The 13,313-nt window shown below is 39.4% G+C and overlaps 1 protein-coding gene across 1 annotated transcript in view; it reads left to right on the top strand.

Annotated features, from left to right (window-relative positions):
* LOC127441480 (MAGUK p55 subfamily member 7-like) overlaps nt 1–13,313 on the top strand; it is a 152,844-nt gene that overhangs the window by 13,015 nt on the left and 126,516 nt on the right. The window lies entirely within an intron of this gene.

Genomic DNA, 13,313 nt, shown 5'->3' with positions numbered 1-13,313 from the left:
ACTCTGGATTTTATTGTCTGATTTATTTGTTAACATCATTACTGTGATTGGATGTAAAACTTCCTACTTTAATTATTCTCATTTCTAATTTGAAATTTTTGTTACTGTTAAAGGCTGTCACCCCTCCCCGCCCCCCTTCACACGCACTCCAAGAAAGTGAATGCAGGAGACAGGAGAAGAAACTGTGGCTGTCTGAGAGATGTCAGACAAATCTTCTGTAAACAATTTGTAATACAATTTGGCTACCTAAACCAGTGTTTCCCACCACTGTGCCCACAAGTGTGCCATGAAAGATTGTCAGGTGTGTCATGGAAAATGTCAGATTCCTTAAAATAAATAAATACCATTTTTTTCCGGTATTTTAGTGAAGGCATAGAGACAGTAGAAGAGTTTTAAAGTTGCCAATTCAGTATATTTTCCATTACAAAGTATTTTATGCAGCCATATTAAATATTTTGTCCATCATAACATTATTGTTCTAACAAACTCTCATGCCCACAAAATTATGCTTCATCATCACACTTGTAGTAAAAACATTCAGTCAGTGAACCAAATGAATGAATAGGATACAACATGTGTATTGTTTTACTCAAAGACTAAAAGCTGTTTATATGTGCACAGCATAAAGTTACAGATGTTATGAACAGATGTGGCTTACTTGTCGTGTTTCTCTCATGAAACATAAAAAGAATATGAGAAACTGTTACATATGATTACTAAAAGCGAATTCTCCTGTTTTAAACAAGTCCAAAAACACCATGATTCGATGTGTAGATTCTGAAGTACTGTAATCTTCACAGAGCCTTTGTCATCTGAACCAGTGAATGGAGGCCGGGCGGCTGCTCCAGGGTCCTAGTGCCTGCCGAATCCAACCTCTGTCAGTGTGACCTAAATGTTTTCTCTCTCTCTCTCTATCAACAACGCGATTTTGACCCAGTGCGACTTATAGTCAGGTGCGACTTTATTTCCGGAAAATACAGTAAATCAATTAATACATTAAAAATTAAAAATGTATTTGCTGTGCCGTTGCAAGAATTGATTTGCAAGAACAAATCTACAAATTGGAAAAGACACAAATTTGTTAGTTTTTCATTATCCAATTAGCGCTCTTGGCACCTTTGACCTCATTATGCAGTGTACCTATATTACTTGCGTTTTTTGCATAGCCGAATTTTAAACATTACAAGTTCACATTACTAAGACAGACAGAAAACATGGACAAGTTCTTGAAAAGGAAAACTATTGACTATGGTTATGTGGGATAGTGGTCTGCTATGGGATTTTTTAATCGTAAAAAGTGTGCCATGGCAGAAAAAAGGTTGGGAAACATTGACCTAAACTAAAAAGAGTTCATCTGCAAAAAAGCGTCCAAAAGAAAACACACAGCAGTATGTAAATTCTGTAATGCAATGTTACCGAGACGGCTGGGACCACGTCAAACTTTTATCGGCACTTAGAAAGGAAACATAAAGAAATGTAAGCTAAGTGTAAGTGATGCTAGCAAAGTTAGCTAGCTAACATTAGCAATCTGCCTCTTGCTGCATTCCATTCAACTCCAAAAGTAGGATTTTCCAACTTCCTACTGGGAAAAGTGCAATGGAACACCACTTGAAGTCGTAATTACAACTTGGAAAGTCGTGCGGAAATTTTAAACTCGTTCTAACTCATTCAGTAGGATCTTAAATTTCGCCAAGATGCACATCACGGCACCCAGGAAGCTGTACAAAATAAGTGATAAACATTGACTTTTATTAAATAATATTGATAAATTAGTCAAAGTTCCTACATTACATGATATTAAAGCTTGTTTAACAAATGATAGCAGAATAGCCGGTGTTCAAAACATAGTAAATTATACTCTCTTTTGATAATTGTACACCTGTAGCTCAAATGCTAGTGTTGCAGATTGATTATGAATTGGGTTGTTAGGAGACATCTCTGGTGACAGTCAAACACCTGCTAAGCTAAAGGGAGCATTGCAGTTTTGTTTCCTTTAACGTCATCTTCCGAGCATCTGGCATTGGAATGCCTTTAGTCGGAGATCGGAGATATCAAGTGGAATATCCCACATCCGATTTGTACCTAAACTCATCTTCACCCCTCACCCAAAGAGATTTAGTGAGTATTAGCTATATATATTAGCTACCTATGTATTTACAGTTTTTTAGGGCGCTAGTTTCAGTTGCTTTCCAGCTATTTGCCACCTAGCCAGGTGCGCAAGCTACCTAATTTAGTTAATATATATTGAGGGATGTAGCTAATGCAGTGTTAACTTTGTTAGAGATTGAGGGGACAGGGCATGTAGTGAAAAATTATTGTTCCCAAGGTACGTTTTTGCTGGTGATAAACAATGACAAGACAGGCCACATAAAGCTATGTAGCTAATGTACAGAAAGTTACGTTACATCAACGTTAGCTAATGTCAGCTCCGACATAACCGCTACACACCGTGGTAACGCTCCCTCACTTGGGTGAGAGAGATAGAGATGTGACAGCAGAGAGTGGAGACCAAGTAATGCACCTCCACTTATATAAAAAATTTAAATTTTAAATAGGTGGCTTTGCTTATGTTTGGCATTCTTTGTTCTATTTTCTAGATTTAGCTAAGTGGTAAGCAAATTGCTCACATTTATACAAGGCTTGTTGTTGGTTCAAAAACAACAAAAAAACTTACTATATTGTTTAAGAAAAGACAGAGAAAAGTGAAGACATTGAATAATTGTTTGATATATTCTGTACTTAATGATGGTTTCTAGGGGAAGAGTCATCCAGTAAACCTGATGCAATACTTGCACAAAATGTTTTATTGTTTTAGGTGGATGGGAAAACTTGGAAAAGGAGTGTTGAATAAAGATGGTTAAGTTGATTTCAGCTCCTAAGTGTTTGTTTGTATTTGTTTGCTCATAGAAAACAAAGGAAAATTCACACATAAAATTCACCTCTGCAATGCCTTTTGATTATTTTATCAAGATATTTCTCATGGTACACTGATACACACACACACACATACACACACACACACACACACACACACACACACACATATGGCAATTAAAGAGGTGCATGAAGAGGAATCTTCATTTGTTTTCTGTGGGTGCTTTTATGGGAATGTTGGTCTTTCAGATCAATTTGAGGAATGCCTATGGTTTGCATGTTCCACATTTTATCGTAAGTGTGTCATGCAGTGTGGGACTCGCACTGGTCTGGTCTTGGTTTTGACTCGGTCTCGCCTTGCCTTGGTCTTGGTCTTGACTTGGTCTCAACCCCTCAAAGTCTTGGTCTTGTCTCAGTCTCGATACTGTCGGATCAGCTCTTTAATTGTTATGGAAGATGCGCTAAAGACATGTCCATTTCCAAACAAGGCTCTCTCACTGGATTGTGGATGCGATCGCCCTCACCTACAAATCACAGGGCGTAAATTGCCCTATTGGTGTCAAGAGCATGGCGTCTTTATGGGCGTGGACAAAAGGTGTGTCTTGCAGCAGGCTGGTCTTCACAAAACACATTCGCGAGTTACAACCTAGACTTGGCATCCATCTTTTCACAAGTCCTTTCTGTCTTGAGCGCTTATTGACCTACATTCAGTGGTGAACCTAAGCCCTTTATATGGGTAGGTTACCTAATATATATGAATACAGCCACCTGTATATAGGCTGTCATTGGATTACCCCCCTTAAAGTCACAAGTACTTTCAATAAGAGTAAAACCTACTTTTCCAACCACAGTTGTGAAAAGTTAAAATTGTACTGTGTATTTCTATATGGTTCATATGGATTCCCAGATTAGATTAATTTACCATCTGGTGTTCACCACGTGGGGTTATTCATAAATGAATTATACACTTGAAGAAATATCTATAAGTTTTCACCCTGTAGGTCTGTGACATCTTATACATATTCTTATTCAAGTGCATGATGTCACGTAGTGCGGTGTGATGGGATTCGTTTCCCCGTAGCAAGCAATGTCGTGTGAACTGAATCGAAAGGGAATGTATCTGGATACACAAGTAACCTAGGTTCGCTGAGATGAAGGGAACAAGACATTGTGAAAGCTGGCCGCACTACTACTTCAGAGTATCTAGGTATGAGTATGCCCTTTGTTCCTCAGTCAGAAAATTCTGAAGAAATGGTGGTTGAGCGCCCACTTATATAGGCTGACTGTGCACCTAGAGGGGCAGGGCTCATACACCATTGCCAATCAGAGGATTGGCGTTATTATACAAGGGTTTCAACTCGGTTGTAGGAAAAAGTATTTCCTCATAGCAGGCAATGTCTTGTTCCCTTCCTCTCAGGGAACCGAGGTTACATGTGTAACCGGAGACGTTTCTATATTATCTGAAATATCTGGGGGAAGCACCCTCACGCTCCCCCTCTCTTTCACTCTCACACATACTCTCACAAGTGTACACACACACACACACACACACACACACACACACGCGCATTATGCACACACTTACTTGTGAGTGAAAAACAGAGCCGTCATATCAGCGCACACCTGCATCTCAGTGGGGTTGAGAACAGTTTTTAAGGTTTACAATGGAAAAGCTATATACTAAAATGGAGTCACACACTCCTGCTGAGAAGTGAGCTTAAACTCACATCTTGGTGATTTTGAAGCAATGTTACTTCTGACAAGAGATGCAACAAATAAAGGTAATCACACACGCGATCTCTCAGTTTCTCTCTTTCTTTTTTTATTTCACAATACAACACATACTGTGGACAGAAATAAAGACATGTACAGAGTAAGAAAGGGGAATATATATATAACTTACATATACTGTATATACATTGTGGCAGAATGATCTGCCCGTCCGGTTCGTCATCTTCGCCCCGCCTCTTAGGGCCGCCCTTCAGCAAGGCTCACAACGGGAGTTGGGCAGAAGAGCGAGAAGAGGTGCATAATTAATAAGCCTCATTCTGACAGGGTGAATGAAGCACACCTGATGGGAATAATGCTTCATCACCGCTGTCTTTAAAACGCAGACCGCACCTCTCCTCGGGGAGCCGGCTTCAAATCTCCATGTGTGCACACACTGGCATCCTCGCACGCCCAGGACCAGAGCTGGGAGGGTTCGGAGTTGGACGCGCTGCCAGACCCGTTCCTCGGACCCCCGGACGCATTAATGAGTCACCGGGGGTGAACAGCTCATGTCGCCGCAGATGTGCTAGATGCCGGGCCGCCTTCCCCTCACACCTGCCGCGGGCCTGGGAAGACAGGTCGCCAAGGACGCTTCTGCCCCTCGCGCCATGGACCCTGGAGGGGAGCGTGAGTGGCCAACGGACCCAGCTCATGCCTGGGCCATTCTATGGACACTTCCCTGCCCTTCACGGAGCCCTGTCTCACCGTGAGGATGCCAGATTCCCCCTTTATTATGAACACTATCCCCCCCCTGGACACTTTATTACCCCTTTTATGGACTTGTTATTTTTATTATTATTTCCAATAAATGCCTCTCCGAGGCTTGACGCCACACCCACTGTGTCTGTCTCTTGCTCACCCTGCCACAACATATATATATATATATATATATATATATATATACACTTTATAGCCATGATTTGATGTTACTGTCCCTGAAGAGTTGACCGTCTATGTACAGTTTGACCACGGTCAGTGCCACTCACTTTCCTTTTTCTCTAAACTGCTTCATCAATGGGATAAATATTTTTCTTCTCTCATGGATTTCTCTGGGTAATTCCTTTCCTCTACTCTTGACCAGTTCTTTGTGTTTGTAGTGTTCAAATTTTGCAATGATTGGTCGATTTGCATTATTGTGTGTATTGTTTTTGGAGCCGAGGTGATGAACGTGGTGAAAAGTGATGCTTTCAACAGTTTCTTTAGGATGTTTTAGGGCTGTAAGCATGATGTCTTTAATGGTGTGTTCTGGATTATCCTGAGGTTGTTCTGCTATTCCTGAGAATATCAAATTGTACTGTAGGCCTAGTGTAACGTATGCTGGAACTGCTGACAATGATGGCAATAACGAAGACGATGATGAGATGAAGAACCCAAGTGCAGTTTATTAAATATAACCAATAAACCCTAACTACAAACGTGAAACGTGAAACATAAACATGAACTTGACTATGACTTGACTACAAACATGGCTTGACTATAAACATTCACATTTAATACTTCACAACTACACAATGGAAAACATGAGGCTTAAATACAAGACATGGGAGAACATAAACCAATGAACAAACAGAACTCATAACAAGCTAATTAAACAATAACCCAATGAAAACATGACACAAGAACATGGAGGGAAAACAGGAATCACATGACAAGGGAAACAGAAACACATGACATGAACCAGGAACTAGAATTTCAAAATAAAAGACATGAATCAACACAATACACATGACACCTAGTATGGATTCTTTCAGTTGTTTATTTTCGGCTGTAATGTTGTCAACTTTCGTTGTGAGGGATTTGACTATTATTTGCGGTTCATTATTTTCTTTTTGAAGTGCTTGTGTCTGTGATTGACTGAACTCAAGACTGGTTTTTAAGTCTTTGATGTCTTGATGAAGCAGGTCTAGGACTGATAGTTTATTATTTACGGACTCTAATACACTGACCTCCACAGTCGGTCTGTATCAAAACAAGATGCTGAATCCATGGCGGAAGAAAGTAGGTCCACTCACAAGAGCGTTTAAGGGACGAAAACCATCAAATGTCTTGAGATAAAACCCTGATCGATGTGTTAAGGTGTGGTAACCATGGTGTAAGCGGATAGCTGTGCGTCGTGGCGCATTCCATCCTCAGGTGTGCATTTTTTTTTCTTTTTTCAATAATTCAACAGTCCATCGTTAATTATTCCTTACATATTTAATCCCTCACTCTGTCCTTCTATCACTACCTCAGTAGGTCAATTTATTCATTCACACTCACTCAACCAGACTTTCATATCTACATTCACTCATTCACTCACTCTCACTCACTTACTCATGCTCAACTAATGGGCACACTGGCATTTGTTCATGATGAAATCTGTTGTAAGCTGAATTCTCTAAACACTGCAGCGAGTGCACACCCAGCATCATCATTTGCTGGCAGACGGGTTTAATGAATCCAGCACATGCTGTCTGCGACACTGAGAGGGGGAAGTGGGGAGGGAGGGAGGCAGGAGAGGTCGAAGGGGAGATTGCGATGAAAGCGCAAACAGAGCTCAGCTGGACTGCTGGGTGCTTGGTTCAATGAGTCACATGTAGCTGTTAGGTAGTACTCAGTGCTCTTGCTGAAAGTTTGTCGTGTAAGGCAAAGACACAGTCAGATTTTCCATTTGATCGGGCGTAGACTACAAAACTGCAAATTGTTTTGATAGCAATGTCTGTCAGTGATACAGAAAATACTGGTCAGATTTATGAATACCTACATTAAATACTCAATATCTACCAATATTTAGAGTTTCCCCAGTGGTCTAAGAATGAACCATACTATCATAAGACATATACTCACTCAAGTATACAAACACCCAACTCCTGAGTGACCCCATCCAAGTTTAGTGTTTGTTACATTGACAAGTGTCTCTTTAGAGGCAAGCTATGTAATTATTTACGAGCAATACATTTCAGCGTGAGTCTGAAATATCTTAGATTGATATTCCATTTCTCACAGTACAGCATGTTCCAGCTAATGTCAGAGTCCAGAATCTCAGCGCAGAACGTAAATGTGCAACTAAAGGGTTATACTAAGTATGCTTGAAAAGAACATTCTCGGTTTTTCCAAGGCACTGACTGTAAAGGATATCGGACTCTTTTTCTGTTGGAAAATAAGCAATTACCAACAAGAAGAAACTTTACAAGAAATGTACTTTAAGAAACTGATTTAAATGTAGCATGTGATCTGACTCAGAATATATGTCCATAAATGAGTTTTTGCAAATCACTTGGCTTTTAATATTTCCCTGCAGCAGTAATTGGACAGAATTACGAGTGATTTATGTTGTGAAAATAAATATTTTATATATTTATTTAGCTTCATGTATTCAGATTATTTTTTGGCCTACTTCTATGTAAGGTGTGATAATTGGATAGGATGTGCTCTCTAAGACAGAGACAGCCAGTGTGTAGAGAAACTTTATGTGCAGTTTTGAGTATCCGGTCTTTGCTCCATACCAACATCCCTACAAATGGAGGTTTTTAGTGTGTGATTTCACCATTTAAAAAAAGTAACATTCTTTTACTTAATACAGCTGTTATGAAACATGTTCATCTTTATGAGCACTGTAAGCTGTGTGAGGGCCATAAATATGATTACATCTTTCTTGGCTAATATTTTAATAGCTTTCCCATTGCCTACACAGTACATCAAATCCAGCCAATGGACGGACCAATGGCCAATGGCTTCTTGTTGAAGCTCGATATTTTTTGTTTTTTTTTGTTTGAATGTCTTTGAATGATTTAGCACAGTCTTGTGGCTTATATGCTCAAAAGATTCTCAGGCCTGGTGAAAGTGATATATTGGTCAGATAAAACATAGAAGTGTCAATGATGATTCTCTTTTCTTTTCTTTTTTTTTTTTTTTTTGTCCAGATCAATTAAGTTGTTTAAAAATACATAAAAAATGCAATTCACACAAAATAATTACTTTAATACATCTCTACTGTGATAAACATGTTACAAATTCCTGAGTTTCAAGTCACTTTGATATTTTTTCAGCTGATGCCATTTGCACCCTGATGCAAATAATGGTATATGCTATTTACACCCCAGTGCAAATAGTGGCAGATATTATTGCACCCCAACCCTGGTGCAAATAATGGTAGATACTAATTGTACCCTGGTGTAAATAGTGTCAGATTCTATTTTCACCCATATTTAAATATTAACATACAGTATGGGCATCACTGCAGTGTGTTTATTATGTTTATTTAGAGTCCCACAGACACACTACATTAATCCTACCCCTAAACTTAACCCTTACCTTACCTTAGAAAGAATAACCTTGGTTTCACTTCAGTAACCATGGTCATATTTTTTGTAAATTTACAGTAACAACAAAATTAACCATGGTTAATATATTACCACTATATTACTGTACTAACACAATGGTTAATTGCATTAAAACTATGGTTTCTGCCAAAAAAACATGGTTACTACAATATTAGTAATACGGTGATGCAAACTGCACACAAGCGATGCCGGCCGCGGGAATGAATGAGATTGACAGACCCCGCATCTGGATCAAACCCTTCTTTGCACTCCTCGACATTCACCGTGGCTAAATCACTGTGATAAAATCAACATTTGTGTTCATTATTATCTATTATTTTAAGTAGTATTAAAGGAAATATTAAGAGTGGAAACAGGAAATCGGTTGGGAAAAAGAGTCGGACAAAAAACGGATTCAAACTGCGGTCGCTAGGACAACAATACACATTCACACACCGTCTTTACACCCCACACCACTGCAGCGGCATCTATTGTTTGGTTTGTCATAAATGTAATTATTTTTATTTTTATTTATTATTTATTTTATTTATATAATTTTTGCTTTAAAATATTATTAAAATTTGAAAAACCTTTGTCCACCAAATAAAAAAAAACTGCACATTTTGTTCAGGTTCAGGTTCGTGACTTATCTCTCTCTCTCTCTCTCTCTCTCTCTCTCTATATATATATATATATATATACACTATATTGCCAAAAGTATTCGCTCACCCATCCAAATAATTGAATTCAGGTGTTCCAATCACTTCCATGGCCACAGGTGTATAAAATGAAGCACCTAGGCATGCAGACTGCTTCTACAAACATTTGTGAAAGAATGGGCCGCTCTCAGGAGCTCAGTGAATTCCAGCGTGGTACTGTGATAGGATGCCACCTGTGCAACAAGTCCAGTCATGAAATTTCCTCGCTACTAAATATTCCACAGTCAACTGTCAGTGGTATTATAACAAAGTGGAAGCGATTGGGAATGACAGCAACTCAGCCATGAAGTAAAATTACAGAGCGGGGTCAGCGGATGCTGAGGCGCATAGTGCACAGAGGTCGCCAACTTTCTGCAGAGTCAATCGCTGCAGACCTCCAAAGTTCATGTGGCCTTCAGATTAGCTCAAGAACAGTGCGTAGAGAGCTTCATGGAATGGGTTTCCATGGCCGAGCAGCTGCATCCAAGCCATACATCACCAAGTGCAATGCAAAGCGTCGGATGCAGTGGTGTAAAGCATGCCGCCACTGGACTCTAGAGCTGTGGAGACGCGTTCTCTGGAGTGACGAATCACGCTTCTCCATCTGGCAATCTGATGGACGAGTCTGGGTTTGGCGGTTGCCAGGAGAACGGTACTTGTCTGACTGCATTGTGCCAACTGTGAAGTTTGGTGGAGGGGGGATTATGGTGTGGGGTTGTTTTTCAGGAGCTGGGCTTGGCCCCTTAGTTCCAGTGAAAGGAACTCTGAATGCTTCAGCATACCAAGAGATTTTGGACAATTCCTGCTCCCAACTTTGTGGGAACAGTTTGGGGATGGCCCCTTCCTGTTCCAACATGACTGCGCACCAGTGCACAAAGCAAGGTCCATAAAGACATGGATGAGCGAGTTTGGTGTGGAAGAACTTGACTGGCCTGCACAGAGTCCTGACCTCAACCCGATAGAGCACCTTTGGGATGAATTAGAGCGAAGACTGTGAGCCAGGCCTTCTCGTCCAACATCAGTGTCTGACCTCACAAATGCACTTCTGGAAGAATGGTCAAAAATTCCCATAAACACACTCCTAAACCTTGTGGAAAGCCTTCCCAGAAGAGTTCAAGCTGTTATAGCTGCAAAGGGTGGGCTGACGTCATATTAAACCCTATGGATTAAGAATGGGATGTCACTTAAGTTCATATGCGTCTAAAGGCAGATGAGCGAATACTTTTGGCAATATAGTGTATATATAGCTCTGGAAAAAAATAAGAGACCACTGCAAAATTATGACGTTCTCTGGATTTACTATTTATAGGTATGTGTTTAAGTAAAATGAAAATTTTTGTTTGGTTTTGGAAAAACCAATCCTCAGACTTGGGAAACATTGTCAGAGCAGAAGGAATCAAGTTTTCTAAGATGAATCTGCCAGATTCCATCGTTGCTGAAGCACCCCCAGATCATCACCAATCCTCCACAAAATTTCACAGTGGGTGCGAAACACTGTGGCTTGAAGGCCTCTCCAAGTCTCCGTCTAACCATTAGATGACCAGGTGGAGGATTGGTGATGATGTGGGGGTGCTTCAGCAAGGCTGGAACCAGGCAGATTCATCTTTGTGAAGGACGTATGAATCAAGCCACGTACAAGGTTATCCTGGAAGAAAACTTGCTTCCTTTTGCTCTGACAATGTTCCCCAACTCTGAGGATTGATTTATCCAGCAGGACAATACTCCATGCCACATAGCCAGGCCAATCAAGGTGTGGATAGAGGATCACCGATCAAGACCCTGTCATGGCCAGCCCAGTCTCCAGACCTGAACCCCATTGAAAACCTATGGAATGTGATCAAGAGGAAGCTGGATAGCCACAAGCCATCAAACAAAGCCGGTCTGCTTGAATTTTTGCACTAGGAGTGGCATAAAGTCACCCAACAGCAATGTGAAACACTGGTAGAGAGCATGCCAAGATGCATGAAAGCTGTGATTGAAAATCAGGGTTATTCCACCAAATATTGATTTCTGAACTCTTCCTAAGTTAAAACATTAGTATTGTGTTGTTTAAAAATGAACGTGAACTTGCTTTCTTTGCATTATCCGAGGTCTGAAAACACTGCATCTTTTTTTGTTATTTTGACCAGTTGTCATTTTCTGCAAATAAATGCTCTAAATGACAATATTTTTATTTGGAATTTGGGAGAATTGTTGTCAGTAATTTATAGAATAAAACAAAAATGTTCATTTTACTCAAACACATACCTATTGTATAAATAGTAAATCCAGAGAAACTCATAATTTTGCAGTGGTCTCTTAATTTTTTTATACAGTATATATATATATATATATATATATATATATAGTGTATATACATATATATATATACATACAATGGTGGCCAAAAGATTGGAATAATATACAGATTTTGCTGTTTCAAAAGGAAATTGGTACTTTAATTCACCAAACTGGCATTCAACTGATCACAAAGTATAGTGAGGACATTACTGATTTAAAGAACAGCACCTTCACTATTTGAAAAAAGTCATTTTTGATCAAATCTAGACAGGCCCCATTTCCAGCAGCCATCACTCCAACACCTTATCCTTGAGTAATCATGCTAAATTGCTAATTTGATACTAGAAAATCACTTTGCCATTATATCAAACACAGCTGAAAGCTATTCAGTTCGTTAAATGAAGCTTAAAATTGTCTTTATGTTTGCTTTTGAGTTACCAGAGTATGCAATAGACTGGCATGTCTTAAGGTCAATATCAGGTCAAAAATGGCAAAAAAGAAACAGCTTTCTCTAGAAACTTGTCAGTCAATCATTGTTTTGAGGAATGAAGGCTATAAATGCTTGAAATTGCCAAAAAACTGAAGAGTTCATACAAAGGTGTACACTACAGTCTTCAAAGACAAAGGACAATTGGCTCTAACAAGGACAGAAAGAGATGTGGAAGGCCAGATGTACAACTAAACAAGAGGATAAGTACATCAGAGTCTCTAGTTTGAGAAATAGACACCTCACATGTCCTCAGCTGACAGCTTCATTGAATTATACCCACTCAACACCAGTTTCATGTACAACAGTAAAGAGAAGACTCAGGGGTGCAGGCCTTATGGGAAGAATTGCAAAGAAAAAGCCAATTTTGAAACAGAAAAACAAAAAGAAAAGTTAGAGTGGGCAAAGAAACACAGACATTGGATAACAGATAATTGGAAAAGAGTGTTATGGATCTTAACCCCATTGAGTTTTTGTGGGATCAGCTAGACTGTAAGGTGTGTGAGAAGTGCCCGACAAGACAGCCACATCTATGGCAAGTGATACAGGAAGTGTGGGGTGAAATGTCACCTGAGTATCTGGACAAACTGACAGCTAGAATGTCAAGGATCTGTAAAGCTGTCATTGCTGCACATGGAGGATTATTTGATGAGAACTCTTTGAAGTAGTTTAAAAAATACTGAAAATTTTTTTCAAATTGTAATAGTAATTTTTCATGTTATTAATGTCCTGACTATACATTGTGATCAGCTGAATGCCACTTTGGTGAATAAAAGTACCAATTTCTTTCCATAAGAGCAAAATCTGTACATTATTCCAAACTCTTGGCTGCCAGTGAATATATAAGTAAAATAAATAAAACATTTTGAAAACATTTTTGCAAATTAATTATGAAGTCATATA

This window comes from Myxocyprinus asiaticus, chromosome 5, assembly GCF_019703515.2.
Source record: "Myxocyprinus asiaticus isolate MX2 ecotype Aquarium Trade chromosome 5, UBuf_Myxa_2, whole genome shotgun sequence".
NCBI classification, from domain to species: domain Eukaryota; kingdom Metazoa; phylum Chordata; class Actinopteri; order Cypriniformes; family Catostomidae; genus Myxocyprinus; species Myxocyprinus asiaticus.
Note: the sequence above shows the minus strand (reverse complement) of the source record. Positions and strands in the feature narration are given on the sequence as shown.